The sequence below is a fragment of the Heteronotia binoei genome, chromosome 21 (assembly GCF_032191835.1).
Source record: "Heteronotia binoei isolate CCM8104 ecotype False Entrance Well chromosome 21, APGP_CSIRO_Hbin_v1, whole genome shotgun sequence".
NCBI lineage: Eukaryota > Metazoa > Chordata > Lepidosauria > Squamata > Gekkonidae > Heteronotia > Heteronotia binoei.
Window position 1 is genome coordinate 47,153,181 of NC_083243.1, and position 14,409 is coordinate 47,167,589.

Below are 14,409 nucleotides of genomic sequence, written 5' to 3' on the forward strand. Positions count from 1 at the left end.
ATACAGTTATGTATTATTTACAGGAAATGGATATAACCCCTTATTTCCCCCAAAATATAATTCTTCAGACAGACTCATCACGGGTTCACCTAATCCCCCAATGGCTGAGCTGCCTGTCGCTCAATCTTAATGGACAGCAACCCCTACCCTCCAGGCCTAGGACAGATAAGGACTGAGCCACTGCTTCACAGAGGAGAGAAAGAAAGCAGCCTTCGCTTGATTGGCTGAGGGAGGGAGGAGGAGGGATAGACTCAGAAAAAGCCTTCCCTTGACTGGCTGAGAGCAAATTTGGTGTAGTAGTTAAATGTGCAGACTTCTGTCTGGAAGAACCGGGTTTGATTCCCCACTCCTCCACTTACAGCTGCTGGAATGGCTTTGGGTTAGTCATAGCTATCACAGGAGTTGTCTTTGAAAGGGTAGGTGCTGTGAGAGCCCTCTCAGCCACACCCACCTCACAGGGTGTCTGTTGTGGGGGGAGAAGATATAGGATATTGTAAATCTGCACTCTTCTTCGTCCTCCTTTTCTGGAAGGGAAACAGTCAGATATGGGGTGTGGGGGGGGAATGGCATCCCATAGCAGCAGACCAGATACAGGGAGAGAGATAGAGAGGGAGGGAAAGTCAGAGAGAGATCGAAGTCCTGTGCTTAAGACCAACAACACTCTTAGAGACAGCATGTTGGTCACTAAAGGCCTCTGAGGGAGAACTCATTGGGGCCAGTCCAAAGTAGAGATGCTAGTTCCAGGTTGGCGGGAAATCCCTGGAGATTTTGTAGTGGAATTTGAGGAGGGCATAGGAGTTCAGACTTCAGAGTGGAGTCTGCCAGACCCAGGTTCATGCTGTGGAAGCTGAGTGATTTCAGACCAGTCACAGACTTTCAGCCTAACCTACCTCACATGGTTGTTGTGCAGTTCAAAGGGGTGAGAGGAGAATGATGTAAGCTGCTTTGCCTCCCCGCGGAGAAAGCCTATCCTTTTCCTAGGTACAGGCTGCAGGGAGGGGTGAGACAACAGAAAGCTGAAGCCAGAGGGGCAGGTAAAGGGAAGAGGGAAGTGTTGCCAACTCCAGTTTAGGAAATTCCTGGAGAGGGTGGGGTTTGAGAAGGGGTGCAATCTCAGACAGATACAATGCCATAGACTGCACACTCCAAACCAGCTATTTCCTCTTAGGAAACCACTGTTGCCAATCTCCAGGTTAGGGCTGGAGATCACTCAGAATTACAACTGCTTTACAGATGGCAGAGATCAGTTCCCTTTGAGGTGGGCGGGGAATGAAGGCCTTCATTTGGGTGGGTGGGAAGACAGAAAGGGTGGGGGGCACTCACCCAGAACTATTTCTAGAGCTCATATTTTTCTTCACAGCGGGCCTTATTTCTAGTCCTCATATAATATTAGAATTCAGAGGGCACACAGCAAGTTGATGGGTATTTAGATTTAGAACAGACAACACAAAGTACTTCTTGATAAAGAGTTGATCCGTAGAACTGACTGCCATCAGATGTAGTGAGTGATGGCCCTTAGCTTAGGGAGGGGGGGGGGGTGTTAACTGCCATTAAGCCTCTTCTGACTTATGCCGCCCCTATGAATTAATGACTTCCAAAACATCCTATTGCTCATGTCTTGCAAACTGAGAGTCATGGTTTCCTTGATTGAGTCAATCCATCTCATATTGGAGTAGAAAATAGCAAGAATCCAGTCGCACCTTAAAGACTAACAAAATTTATGGTGGGGTATGAGCTTTTGTGAGTCAGCAGTGACTCATGAAAGCTCCTACCCTGCCACAAATTTTGTTAGTCTTTAAGGTGCAACTGGACTCTTCCTATTTTCTACTGCTGCGATTCATTTTGGGTCCTAGCACTGTCTTCTCCACTGATTCCTGTCTTCTTACAAAGTGACCAAAGCACAATAGTCTCAGTTTAATCATTTAAGTTTGGAGCATATGATTGTCCACTATGAAAAACAGGATGCTGGGCTAGATTGAACGCTGGTTTGATCAAACAGGATTTTTCTTATATAACATGCTTACGGTAGTCCTTCTGGTATTCTTCAGAGCCTGTCATAGCAGTAGCTGTTAGCACCCTAGATTAACTTTTCTTTCCACTGCTATACACTGAAAAAGTTCATATGAAGTACAAGATGCGTTTGACTCGGGTTGGCTATTTGAAGACCATTGCCACAAAGTTGTTGTCTAAATGAAAGTAGCCAACCTGGTAGCAATAGCTGAATTATATAATGCCTAAATCTGCAAATCCTTTAAATAACTTTAAATAAGTAGAGCTAAAAGAACACTTTTGTGAGCCAAATGACACAGAGAAATAAATAGTTGCATTTTTACCACTCAGATTCAGGAAACTGCTGCCATCTACTGCCTAGAAAGAATAGTGCTCTGTATAGAGGTATTTGTTTTTAAAGGCATCCTCCCCCTCCCACTTTATTTCCACTAAAACTGACTGAGAACATCAGCAGTGCAACGTCTTGTATTCATGTACTGAACTGCAAGGGGAGCATACTGTTGCTGCAGTTGGACAGCCTTGCTACTGGAAACTATATTTCTGCATTTCTTTTACATTTAAAAAGTGTGGGGTAGGTGAGTGGGGTGCTTCATTGTTGGATAAAGGGAACCCCTTATTCTTTTTTTTAAAAAAACACACAATCTACTAAATGATGTGGCATCACTGAGAGAAAAGGGGAACCATATTCACCACTTTTAAAAGGGCTAGATGTGTTAGCAGTGTGTTTAGGTGGTAAATAGCAAAATGCCCTTTCTTTTACAAAAAGATTAAGCCTAGTAAGATAGCAAAATGGTTCAGAAATCTGGGGCAGGCAACAAACAGGACAGTCCTGATCAGAGGAACACTGTTCAAAGCCCCAGTGTTTTCAGTGAATTTAAAAGGGTGTAGCTCTGCTTACGCACATATGAACACATGAAGGAGCCTTATACTGAACTGAATTCTTGGTCCATCAAAGCCAGTATTGTCTACTCAGACTGGCAGCAGCTCTCCAGGGTCTCAGGTAGAGGTTTTTCATATCACATTCTGCCTGGTTGTTTTTTGTTTGTTTGTTTTAAATAGAGATGCTAGGCACTAAACCTGGGACCTTCTGAACACCAACCAGATGCTCTACGACTGAGCAATGCCCCTTCCTCCTGCAGTGCTTAGGATGACACTATAAGTTTCTAATTACCTAATGATGTCACAGATATAGTCCAAAACAAAACAGAATGAATTCTCATTAGGCTTCCCAACCCTCCCGCCCTGGCGAGGGCCCCCCGAATTTTCAGCCTCCTCCCCCGCTCTCAACAAGTCTGGGGGCGGGGGTGGGGGGGTGAGGAGAGAGCTGGGCAGGGCGCCTGAGCCGGGCCTTCCCACCAGCCAACAGACCCGGGAGCGGAGAGGAGGAGGCGGCAGGTAGTAGCCTGTCCGCGCCGCCACCAACTGGCCCTCAACGGCGCTCCCAGGCAGCCTCCGCTCCCTTCCCCTCGAGGCTGCAGCGGCGCATGGCCTTCGACTGGCAGCTGCTGGGGCCGGCGGGGGGCTTCGGCCGGCACGGGCGGCTCCTGGCCGCGGCCTCGGGGCTGCCGGCGGTGCCGCTGGCACTGGGCCTGGCTGCGGGGCTCCTGCTCTCCGCCACGCCGCCCCACCGCTGCCGCCCAGACCCGGCCCTGCTGCTCCCGTCCCTGCCCTGCAACGCCTCCGCCGCCCGCCTTCTCGACGCCGCCCTGCCCCACGGGCCCAATGGCGCCTGGAGCCCCTGCCTCCTCTTTTGCTACCCCCCCCCACGGCGGCACAACGCTAGCCGCACCGCCAGGCCCTGCACCCGCGGCTGGGACTACTGCGAGGCCGGCCTCCACTCCACCCTCGTCACCCAGGTCCCCCGACGAGAGGCAGGCGGGAGGGGGAGGGGACCCAGCCTAGCCTCCCTCGCAGGGAGCTTCTTGTGGCCAGGGCCAGGCGCCGTGGAAGCCGCCTTGGGTCCTCCGGGAGGAAGGGCAGCGTGCAAAGGCCGTTTGGGGTCCCCTGCTGTTGTCTCGCCGGCTCCTGTTCCCCCTCCCCCTTCAAGGAGAAAAAGCGTCTTCAGCTCATTAGTTTCCAGCTAATGGAAAGGTATAGTTCTTGGTTGTTTTAATGAGACGTTGGTTTCCTCTCTCCCTCCTTCGCTCCCCCCCTTCTGCCCTCTTTCCCATTTTCCCATAGGGTCCAATTCTATGAGCCCTAAAAGATGGTGCCCTTATCCTTCATTATTTCCTATGGAAGAAAGGCATTTTAAAAAGGTGTGCTGTCCCTTTAAATGTGATGGCCAGAACTCCCTTGGAGTTCAATTATGCTTGTCACACCCTTGTTCCTGGCTCCACCCCAATGTCTCCTGGCTCCACCCCCAAAGTCTCCTGGCTCCACCCCCAAAGTCCCCAGATATTTCTTGAATTGGACTTGGCAACCCTAATTCTCATCTTTCTCCTTTGACTAATATTTTTCAATGAGCACTCAGTTAAATTTTCAGAGTTTGGTGATGGTCAGTTTTAGTAAAAATAATATAAAAAGACAGGGAAATCTTATTTTCTTCCCTACACAGCATAATGTTATTATTATCATTTTAAGATACAGGAAACAAAGCATTATAAAACTCTTTCCATTTTTGCAAGTCCAATATGTGGTATTTTACTTAGTTAGAGAATATGAAAAAGCCCTTTATGGTCAGGGACCTGTTAATCTGCGGGCCCGCCTTTCCCCATATATCCCCAGAAAGCACTGCATTCAGGGACAAAAAATCTGCTGTCCACCCCTGGACCAAAGGAGGCCAGGTTGCATTTGACATGAGCCAGGGCCTTCTCGGTGGCAGCACCAGAGTTATGGAATGCTTTCCCGGAGGCCATAAGGGTCCTGCGGGACCTTCCTACATTCCGCAGGGCCTGTAAGACCAAATTGTTTCGACAGGCCTTCAATGCTTAAACTGAGAGAGAGCTGCCACCTGACATCAGCTAGAGTTCCCGGTGACCAACCGTCTGAAAAGCAGAACCGCCAACATAGTAATGGTACAACACCGTGGAATAGTTTTAAAATTTTAATTGTATTAATGTTTTATAGATTTAATTGACTTATTGTTTTAAATCGTGTAAACGACTGTCGTAAGCCGCCCTGAGTCCGCTTATGGAGAGGGCGGGATAAAAGTCTAATGTAAATAAATAAATAAATAAAAGACAGAGCTTGAAATACTGTTTTATAATACTGTAATCAAAGGAAGCATTTCAAGTTTCTATAGTCTGATTTTAACAATCAGCTCAGACATTTATCAAAAGCTGGAATAAGATATTGCCAATAGAAATACCAGTGGAAATGTGAAAACGGATATGGTGTCTAGTTAGCTCAGATTTAATATCTTCTTATCTAAAGGAACATTTTACAAGAACTATGTACAAGATGGAAAGCTGCATTAGCCTGCCTGTAGCAGTAGCAGGGCTTTTTTGGTAGAAAAAGCCCAGCAGGAACTTATTTGCATATCAGGCCAAACCTTCTGATATCACTATTGTTTCACTTAGGGCTTTTTTGTAGAAAAAGCCTAGCAGGGACTCATTTGCATATTAGGCCATATCCCCTGACACCAAGCTAGCTGGAACGCCGTTCCTGTGCGTTCCTGTTCAAAAAAAGGCCCGGAGCAGTAGAATAACACAAGAGTCCAGTAGCACCTTAAAGACTAACAAAATGTGTGGCAGGGTATGAGCTTTCATGAGTCACTGCTCAGTTCTTCAGATAAAACTATCACCTCCCACACCCACACCCACACATGCACACACTGATGTTGATGCTGACAAGCTCTAGATAGCTCCAGGTGGTGCTCCCCATCACTCCTCCTGTCACCATAGAGACTCTGACAAAGGTAGGTGCATTGTCTGCCTATGAAAAGATAATGCTTTTATTTTTGGGGGGGTGGGATTTACCCCCATGTATTTTTTTCCTGATTTTTGGTTTTTCTGTAAACTTGGGGATTCCTCCTCCCCCCCCCCCAATTTTTAAGAAAAACCTCCTTTGTCTAAAAGTGGGCTTGATCCACAGATTTACACTCGCAGATCTATCCACAGTAGAGAAACAGATATAAAATAATTATGTGTTCAATAAAAACACAAACATACAACACCAGAACCAGGGAAAAAGTCAATGGGCGTTTTCGCACTTACCTTTTACTGGCGCGACCACCCTCCTCACGCCGGCGGATCTGCAGGGATTTCGCACCAGAAGCGCCGGCGCAGCCAAAAGAGCCGGCAACTTCCGTCGCGGAGCCAGCTCAAACGTTTTCCTGCTTCTTGGCGGTTTCCGTTTGAGCTGGCTCCGCGACGGAAGTTGCCGGCTCTTTTGGCTGCGCCGGCGCTTCTGGTGCGAAATCCCTGCAGATCCGCCGGCGTGAGGAGGGTGGTCGCGCCAGTAAAAGGTAAGTGCGAAAACGCCCAATAATTATTATTGGGGGCAAACCAACTGAAAGAAAAAACAATCTTCAGCTGCAATCACACACACTAAATAATGCACTTTCAATCCACTTCCTGCCTGGATTTTGCCAGTTCACACAGTAAAACTCAGTTGGAAAGTGCACTGAAAGTGGATTGAAAGTGCATTATTTAGTGTGTGTGAATGCCAGCCACTATTCACTGGCAGCAGATAATAATACAGGGTGACAGAAGAATATCCCTGGAGAGGGAGTTTTGGTGCCACAGCTAAGAAAGCCCTTTCTTGGGTTACCACTTGTCTAGCCTCGAATGGCAGGGGCAACTAAAGCAGGGTCTCCACAGATAACTGGATTGGTTGCTTAAGTTCATATGGAAGAAGGCAGCTGCCAAAGAGTCCAAGGCTGAACTTTATGAGTCTGCAGGACAGTTGTACACAAGTAACTAGACCACTGGTTTAATTTTTAAAAAGATTAATGAAGTTTATTTCAATTTCCATCAACACAAAAATTTATTCTATATCCAACACATTATATGAAAACCACACAAGAAAACTAACTTAACTATCTAACACTTTCCAGGATGTGTGTTAGCTGGCACAAACATTAAATTCAAGAGTCAAAGGCTAAAGCTCTGGTGTTATCTGTGTTGCTAGCAACTGTAATTCAAGCAGGTCATAGTTCAGGTCTTTAGTCTCTCAAAATCACAGCTAGCCTAGTGCCCTGACCTGGATCACCCAGGCAAGCCAGATCTCAGAAGCTAAGCAGGACCAACTCTGGCACGTATTTGGATGGGAGACCTCCTTCGAATATCAGCAGTCAGGAAATGGGAGAAGGCTTTATTCAGCCACCTCTCTGAATCTCTTTCATGCCCCCAGTAGGGGTTGGTCATCAAAGATCACCATGACTTCTAAGTGCACACTAGGGTTGCCAATCCCCAATTACAACCAAATAATCCTTTTGATGTCAAAGATCTTGATAAACTTTTATTACAGAAAGAATCGTATTTTATTCAGAAGTTTAATACAATCATGCCACATGGTCTCAATTTATTCTTAGATTTGACTCCTTTTCTGTAGCCATGCTCTGGGAAGCTTGTTAGTATGTTTCCTTTAAGAATTTTCCTCACAACAGCTGAATTTATTTAAGGGCTGGGCTTGGCGTTCTTTTGCTAGAGAACCACTAATACCATTGGAAGTAATTGACTAACTTGTATGTATACTGTCTTTGACCACTGGGTGAGTTGTGTGTTGTAAATAATGTTTTTGCAATGATTTTGGTTTTTCAGAATAGCTTTGTATTATTTGTATGTGAATTCAGTTCCAGATATTATGAAGTAAAGTAGTCAGACGAAGGTCAACACCAAAATACAAGGTTTCTTTACCTAGGAAACGTGTCATTACTACTTCATCGTAAGCTCTTCATTCATATCCTTCGAGTCTTCACCTTCTTCTATAGCAGCATCATCTTTCTGCAACTACATTGCTACTGCATCAGGGAGGTTTTCACACCTACAGGGACACTTCACTTTCAGAAATTTTCATCCTTGGTGGACTCTCTCAATGACTTATATATATTATTAATTCATCGTATTTTTGCCTTATTAGCGTGAGCATTTGTATTCTTTTGAATAACTGTGTTGCTTTAAATTATTAAATTATTGCTTTTAATTGCATGTTTGTTTTGAAATTGTGGGATTCATTAATGTGTATGAATTTGTGGATTTAAATACTAAGTAAATCGGTTCTAAGAAGCATTAAGATGTGAAAATTTTGCAATATTGATAAACTTGCTAAACCATAGTGAACACAGGTCTTTTCAGGCTTCCAATCCTCAGGTGGGGGCAGGGGATCACCCGGTTTGGAGGCCCTCCCCCCCACTTCAGGGTTATCAGAAAGCGGGGGGGGGGAGGGAAATGTCTGCTGACCACTCCATTATTCCCTATGAAGAACGATTCCCATAAGGTATAATGGAGAATTGATCCACAGGTATCTGGGGCTCTGGAGGGGCTGTTTTTTGTGGTAGAGGCACTAGATTTGCAGCATAGCATTCAGTGTCGCTCCCCAAAATACTTCCCAAGTTTCAAGAAGATTGGACCAGGGGGTCCAATTCTATGAGCCCCCCAAAAGGTGCCCCTATCCTTCATTATTTCCAATGAAGGGAAGGCATTTAAAAGGCGTGCAGTCCATTTAAATGTGATGGTCAGAACACCCTTTGGAGTTCAATTATGCTTGACACAACCTTGCTCCTGGCTCCACCCCCAAAGTCCCCAGATATTTCTTGAATTGGACTTGGCAACCCTACCAGTTAGTAAAACCTGCAAGTTGGACCAGGCCTATTTACCATTCACATTTATGATTGGGGGAAAGCCAGGGGTACTTTGCAACCCTAGTGCACACACCCACCCACTCACACCCACAGGGCCTTAGTTCAATTATAGTTTCACATGCCCCCTCCCAGCAATCTCAGGTGATGATGGCAACCAATCAGGACATGGTCTCAGGAGAAGCCTCTAGAACGGCGTTTCCCATCTGCAGGGTTGCGACACAGCACCGGGCCACGGAAGGCTCTTTGCTGGGTCGTGAGGGCCTCCTGTCGATGTCCCGCTGCTGGGCGGAGCTCAGCGGGACCTGCTGCATCTGTGCAGTGGGCTCTAAGCTTTCCAATGCCGGGCGGAGCTCGGAGGGACCTGCTGCATTTGCACGGCAGCCTCTGAGCTCCCGGCTGCTGGGCAGAGCTCAACAGGGCCTGCAGCGTCTGCAGGCTTCCCGATGTTGGGAGGAGCTCGGTGGGGCCTGCTACGTCTTCCCAGTGGCCTCTGAGTTCCTGGCTGCCGGAAGGAGCTCAGCGAAGTCTTCCACAACTGTGCGGCGGTCTCTGGGCTTCCCGATGCTGGGCGGAGCTTGGCAGGGCCTGCCGTGGGCTTTCCGATGTTGGGAGGAGCTCGGGGGGCCAAGCTGTGCGATGCAGAAAGTCAGTAGTTTTAAAGGTGAGTTGCTCTCATCCCTTCTTTCCATTTTTCTTTTCTTTTCTTTTCCTTTCCTTTCCTTCCTTTTATCTTTCTTTCTTTTTCGCTTCCTTTCTTTCACTCCTTCCCTCCCATTTTCTTCCTATTTCCTTTCTCTTTCTTTTTTCTTTTTTTCTGTCTTTGTTTCCAACTCTCTCCCCCTCCCTCCCTTTCTTTCTCTTTCTTTCTTTCTTTCTTTCTTTCTTTCTTTCTTTCTTTCTTTCTTTCTTTCTTTCTTTCTTTCTTTCTTTCTTTCTTTCTTTCTTTCTTTCTTTCTTTCTTTCTTTCCCCCCATATTTGCTTTATTTCCCACTCCCCTCTCTCTGTCAGTCAATCTTTTCTTTCTTTCTTTTTCTTTCTTTCTCACTTTCTTTCTGTCAGTCAGTCTTCCTTCCTCTTTCTCTTTCTGCCAGTCTTTTCCCCTGTTTTCTTTCTCTCTCTCTCTCTTTCTTTCCCCCTGTCTCTCTCCTTCTTTCCTATTGCTAATCTGAGTAGACATGGGGCGGGGGGAGAAGCTTGAAATGCCCTGCAATTTCATGTTTTCCCAGGGTGAGAACTCTAACCCTAAATCGCACTATTCTCCTACATTTCCTAAACAAAATATTGCAAGAGTTTTAAGCGTGTTTCTACATCATTTCCTATCTCCTGGCTCCACCCCCAAATTTTAGTGGGCCACGAAGGAGAATTATTAAAACAATTGGGCCATGGGTGGGGGGGGGGAAGTTTGGGAAACCCTGCTCTAGAAGATCACCTCATCACCCCCTCCCATTGTATGGGGTGCAAGTTTTCATAAGAAGCTAATTACCATACTTTCATCTCTGGCCTTGAAGATGATAAAGGTGGTATAGGCTGAAAGACCAGTTAGTAGGGTTGCCAATCCCCAGGTGGGGGCAGGGGATCCCCCGGTTTGGAGGACCTCCCCCCCCTTCAGGGTCATCAGAAAGCAGGGGGAGGAGAGGGAAATGTCTGCTGGGAACTCTGTTATTCCCTATAGAGATTTATTCCCATAGAAAATCATGGAGAATTGATCCGCGGGTATCTGGGGCTCTGGGGGGGTCTGTTTTTGGGGGCAGAGGCACCAAATTTTCAGTATAGCATTTAGTGCCTCTCCCCAAAATACCCCCCAAGTTTCAAAAATATTGGACCAGGGGGTCCAGTTCTATGAGTCCCAAAAGAAGGTGCCCCTATCCATGATTTCCTATGGAAGGAAGGAATTGAAAAAGTGTTCCGTCCCTTTAGATGTGATGGCCAGAACTCCCTTTGGAGTTCAATTATGCTTGTCACAGCCTTGATCCTGGCTCCACCCCTAATGTCTCCTGGCTCCACCCCCAAAGTCCCCAGATATTTCTTGAATTGGACTTGGCGACCCTACCAGTTAGTAAAACCTGCAAGTTGGACCAGGCCTATTTATCATTCACATTTACCATTGGGGGAAAGCCAGGGATACTTTGTCTTACATGGCCCCCTAGAAAGGCTGAGATTCATGGCCCAAACCATGATCAAAGCTAACATTCCTAGGCAAAGCAACTACAATTCTAATACATGAGATAGATCAAGGTTTTCATAGCTGCATAAGGTAATAATAGCAGAGTATCATATAAATCAAACTACAGAAAATCCCCTTTCAGTGCCTTACTCTCCCTCTTGAAGGAACAGACTATCAGCCATGATGTTCTGGCTGCTCTTGATGTGAGCAATTTCAAAACTGAAATCCTGCAGACCCAAAGCCCACCTTAGGAACTGCACATTGTTTCCCTTCATCCTATGGATGAAAGACAACTGGTTATGGTCTGTCTCCACCTCAAATCTGACACCACAAAGACACAGCTTTAGCTTGCCAGGAGCCCAAACTAGAGCTAAATCCTCCTTTCCCAGGGTACAGAACACCCATTCATAGGGCAGGAACTTCCTGCTCAAACAGACAACAGGATGAAGCTCTTCATCATCTCCCTTTTGGAGCAACACAGGTTCTAAGCACAAAAGGCTTCTTGTAATTGGGAGGCAACAAGACAGGTGCATGCACCTGATGTTTCTTCAACTCATCAAAGGCCTGTTGGCCCTCAGGGGTTCCCTTTCTTACACAAATCTGCCAAAAATGCTTCCTGAGCACCAAGCCCTTGTACAAATCTGTAAAAAATTACTAGGCCTAGGAATGACTTAGGCCACTCCACAATATTAGTGACCTAATGCTATTAGACCCAATTACATGCCCCAAATATACTACATGATTACATCCAAACTGGCACTTAGAAGCTTTCATAGTAAGTGCAGCTTTGATGCTACTAGACCCAATTACATGCCCCAAATACGCTACAAGATTATATCCAAATTGACACTTAGAAGTTTTGATAGTAAGCCCCACTCAAGCCAAACAGCATCTTAACAAATTGATAGTGTCCCAAAGGTGAGACAAAGGCAGTCTTATCAGAAGCTTCAGGGCTCAGGGGAACTTGCCAATAACCGGATGCCAAATCAACAGTGCTGATATAGATATTACAAATGGAAACATTTCGAAAGCAAGATAGAACAATAATTTGGTACATGCTTTCAGCAGCACGGACATTATATGCGCAAATGTAGAAACAAGACAACATACCAGAAGTATGGGAATGCACTATGAAAGTTATGCGTTGGAGTGAAATGGACAAACTTACAAGAATCTTAAAAGAACAGGATTTAGAGAAGTTTAAAAATGACTGGGGAAAGTTTCAAAAATACATTGAAAGACAATGGAACGTTAAAGGACATTTGGTGATCTTTGACAATGGTTAATTTTTAAAGAAATGATATACGGATTACAGTTTAAAAATATGATTATTGAATCAAAACTTTTTCTTTTTCTCCCAATGACTAAGAAGAAATAACATGAAGAGGATTATAATTGTAACTTTTGGGGTTTTTGGAGAAAGATTCTTTGATAGAATTTATTACCTTATAACAAATTAGATTAAACAGTAAGATGGGGATGTTTGCTAAGGGGGCATGCACTGCTGGGGGTCACAAAAGAGGGGGGTGGGATGGAGAAAATGTTATATATGTATATTAACATTTAATGATAAATGATGATATGTTATCACAATATATTACATTATAATAAAATTGGTTTAAACAGAACAGTGCTGATATAGATGGCCCCAGCCAAATCTTCAATCAGGCTTTCAACTCTAGAAGTAATGTAAGGATCCATAACCATCAACTTGTTTAATTTTCTGAAGTCCTGTCCACACAGAATGGGAGGGTCCTCTGACAAGATCTTTGCCACAATAACTACAGGTACTCCACAATCAGAGTGAGATTCCTTAATCACCTTCCACATCAACATCTTTCATGGGCCCATTCAGTGGGTAGGGACTGTAACAAATAAATGTAGGTTTGTGTAACAAATAAATGGCTATATAGTGTTCAATAGCAGACAAATTCTGAAAAAGCACTGTAGTTATGGAATGTTCACAAAAATCTACTAATGATTACAAAGAACCTTGCTATTATTAATTGTTCTTAAAGGGTGCAGTTCATGCATATACAATGTTGAACTACAAAACTTAGATTTAAACATACAATAACCACGGCAATGGATGTCCCAGGTAAATCTCTGTTTATACCCTACCACAGGCTGTAATTCTACAGTAAAGCCTGGAGCACAAAGTTGTGACTAAATGAAGTAAACGGCATATGAATGCTTCACTCCAGTCCAATCAGCACCTTACCCACCTACGTTTTGGAGCTGCAACCAGAAAAAGTTGAAGAAATTGATGCTGGATCAATACTCCACTTCTGTTCCCAACTCCAGTCCACAGAGAAGCTCCTGTTATTTCCCTGTTTTTTCCCTTGGCACAGCCTATTCAATATTCCAACCAGCTCCTCAAAACTGAGCTTAAGCTTCTAGGTTTGGCATGCTGATTATAATAGTCCTTCTGTTGGATTGTGTCTGCTTAAGGGACTCCCCAGCTACCTTCTTCACTTGCTCTAGCCTCTTTTAGCTTTGCCAGATATTCTTTGGCACTCGAGGGGCATTCTGGCATCTGTCTCCCCTCCCAAGTGGCTTCTAGCGATTGCAGGGGGCCAGTAATTCTCCTTCCAAAAATCAACTCATTAGGGAGACACTAATCCCAAGCTGGCCATAGTGGCATCCCTGTTGGCAAAGACCTTGGATAAGGAAGTGCCCCATCCCACCCTACTGAGTGCTCCAAAGCATAAGCCTTTAACATCTTGCCCAGAGTCTGCACGTACCTTTCCACCAGTTTATTGCAGTTTGATGAGCCACAACAGGGATGTACTGAATCTCTGCCAGATATGCCAGTTCATAAATTAGTTTGGAAGTGAACCTCATTCCATGATCAGTGATTGTAATCTGAGGCAGGGCTTTTTTTGTAGAAAAAGCCCAGCAGGAACTCATTTGCCTATTGGGCCACACCCCCTGACATCACCAGAAGAAAGAACGAGAAACAGAAAGAAAAACAGAAAGGAGAAGAGAGAGGAAGAAGGAGGGAGGGAGGGAAAGAAAAATTGAAAGAAAGAGAAGGAATGAAAAGAAAAGAGAAAAAAAGAAAGAAAAGGAAGGAAGGAAGGAAGGAAGGAAGGAAGGAAGGAAGGAAGGAAGGAAGGAGGGAAGGAAGGAAGGAAGGAAGGAAGGAAGGAAGGAAGGAAGGAAGGAAGGAAGGAAGGAAGGAAGGAAGGAAGGAAGGAAGGAAGGAAGGAAGGACTATTTTACCATATGTCGTTGCATGGCTTGCCCCCAGTCCCCGGGAAACTGCCCTGAAGCGTGGCTGGGCCCCCTGAGGGCAGCAGATGACCGGGACACTGGGAAGCCTCTGTGGGAGCATGGTTGGGCCCCCCAAGGGTGGCAGGTGATCCTAGCACTGGGAGGCTGCTGTGCAAGTATGGCTCAGCCCTCTGAGGGCAGCAGGTGACCTGGGCACTGGGAGACCACTGCACAAGCACAGCTTGGCCCCCCAGGTGGAGCTGGTGACCTGGG

The 14,409-nt window shown here is 45.6% G+C and overlaps 1 protein-coding gene and 1 long non-coding RNA gene across 2 annotated transcripts in view; one reads left to right on the forward strand and one right to left on the reverse strand.

Moving 5' to 3' along the window:
• The window catches only part of LOC132589317 (uncharacterized), a 131,299-nt gene extending 130,584 nt beyond the window's left edge, over positions 1-715 (forward strand). Inside the window, exon 3 of the long non-coding RNA XR_009556578.1 lies at positions 704-715. This is a non-coding gene — a long non-coding RNA (uncharacterized LOC132589317). The remainder of the gene's footprint in view (positions 1-703) is intronic.
• The window catches only part of TSHR (thyroid stimulating hormone receptor), a 113,216-nt gene that overhangs the window by 67,636 nt on the left and 31,171 nt on the right, over positions 1-14,409 (reverse strand). The window lies entirely within an intron of this gene.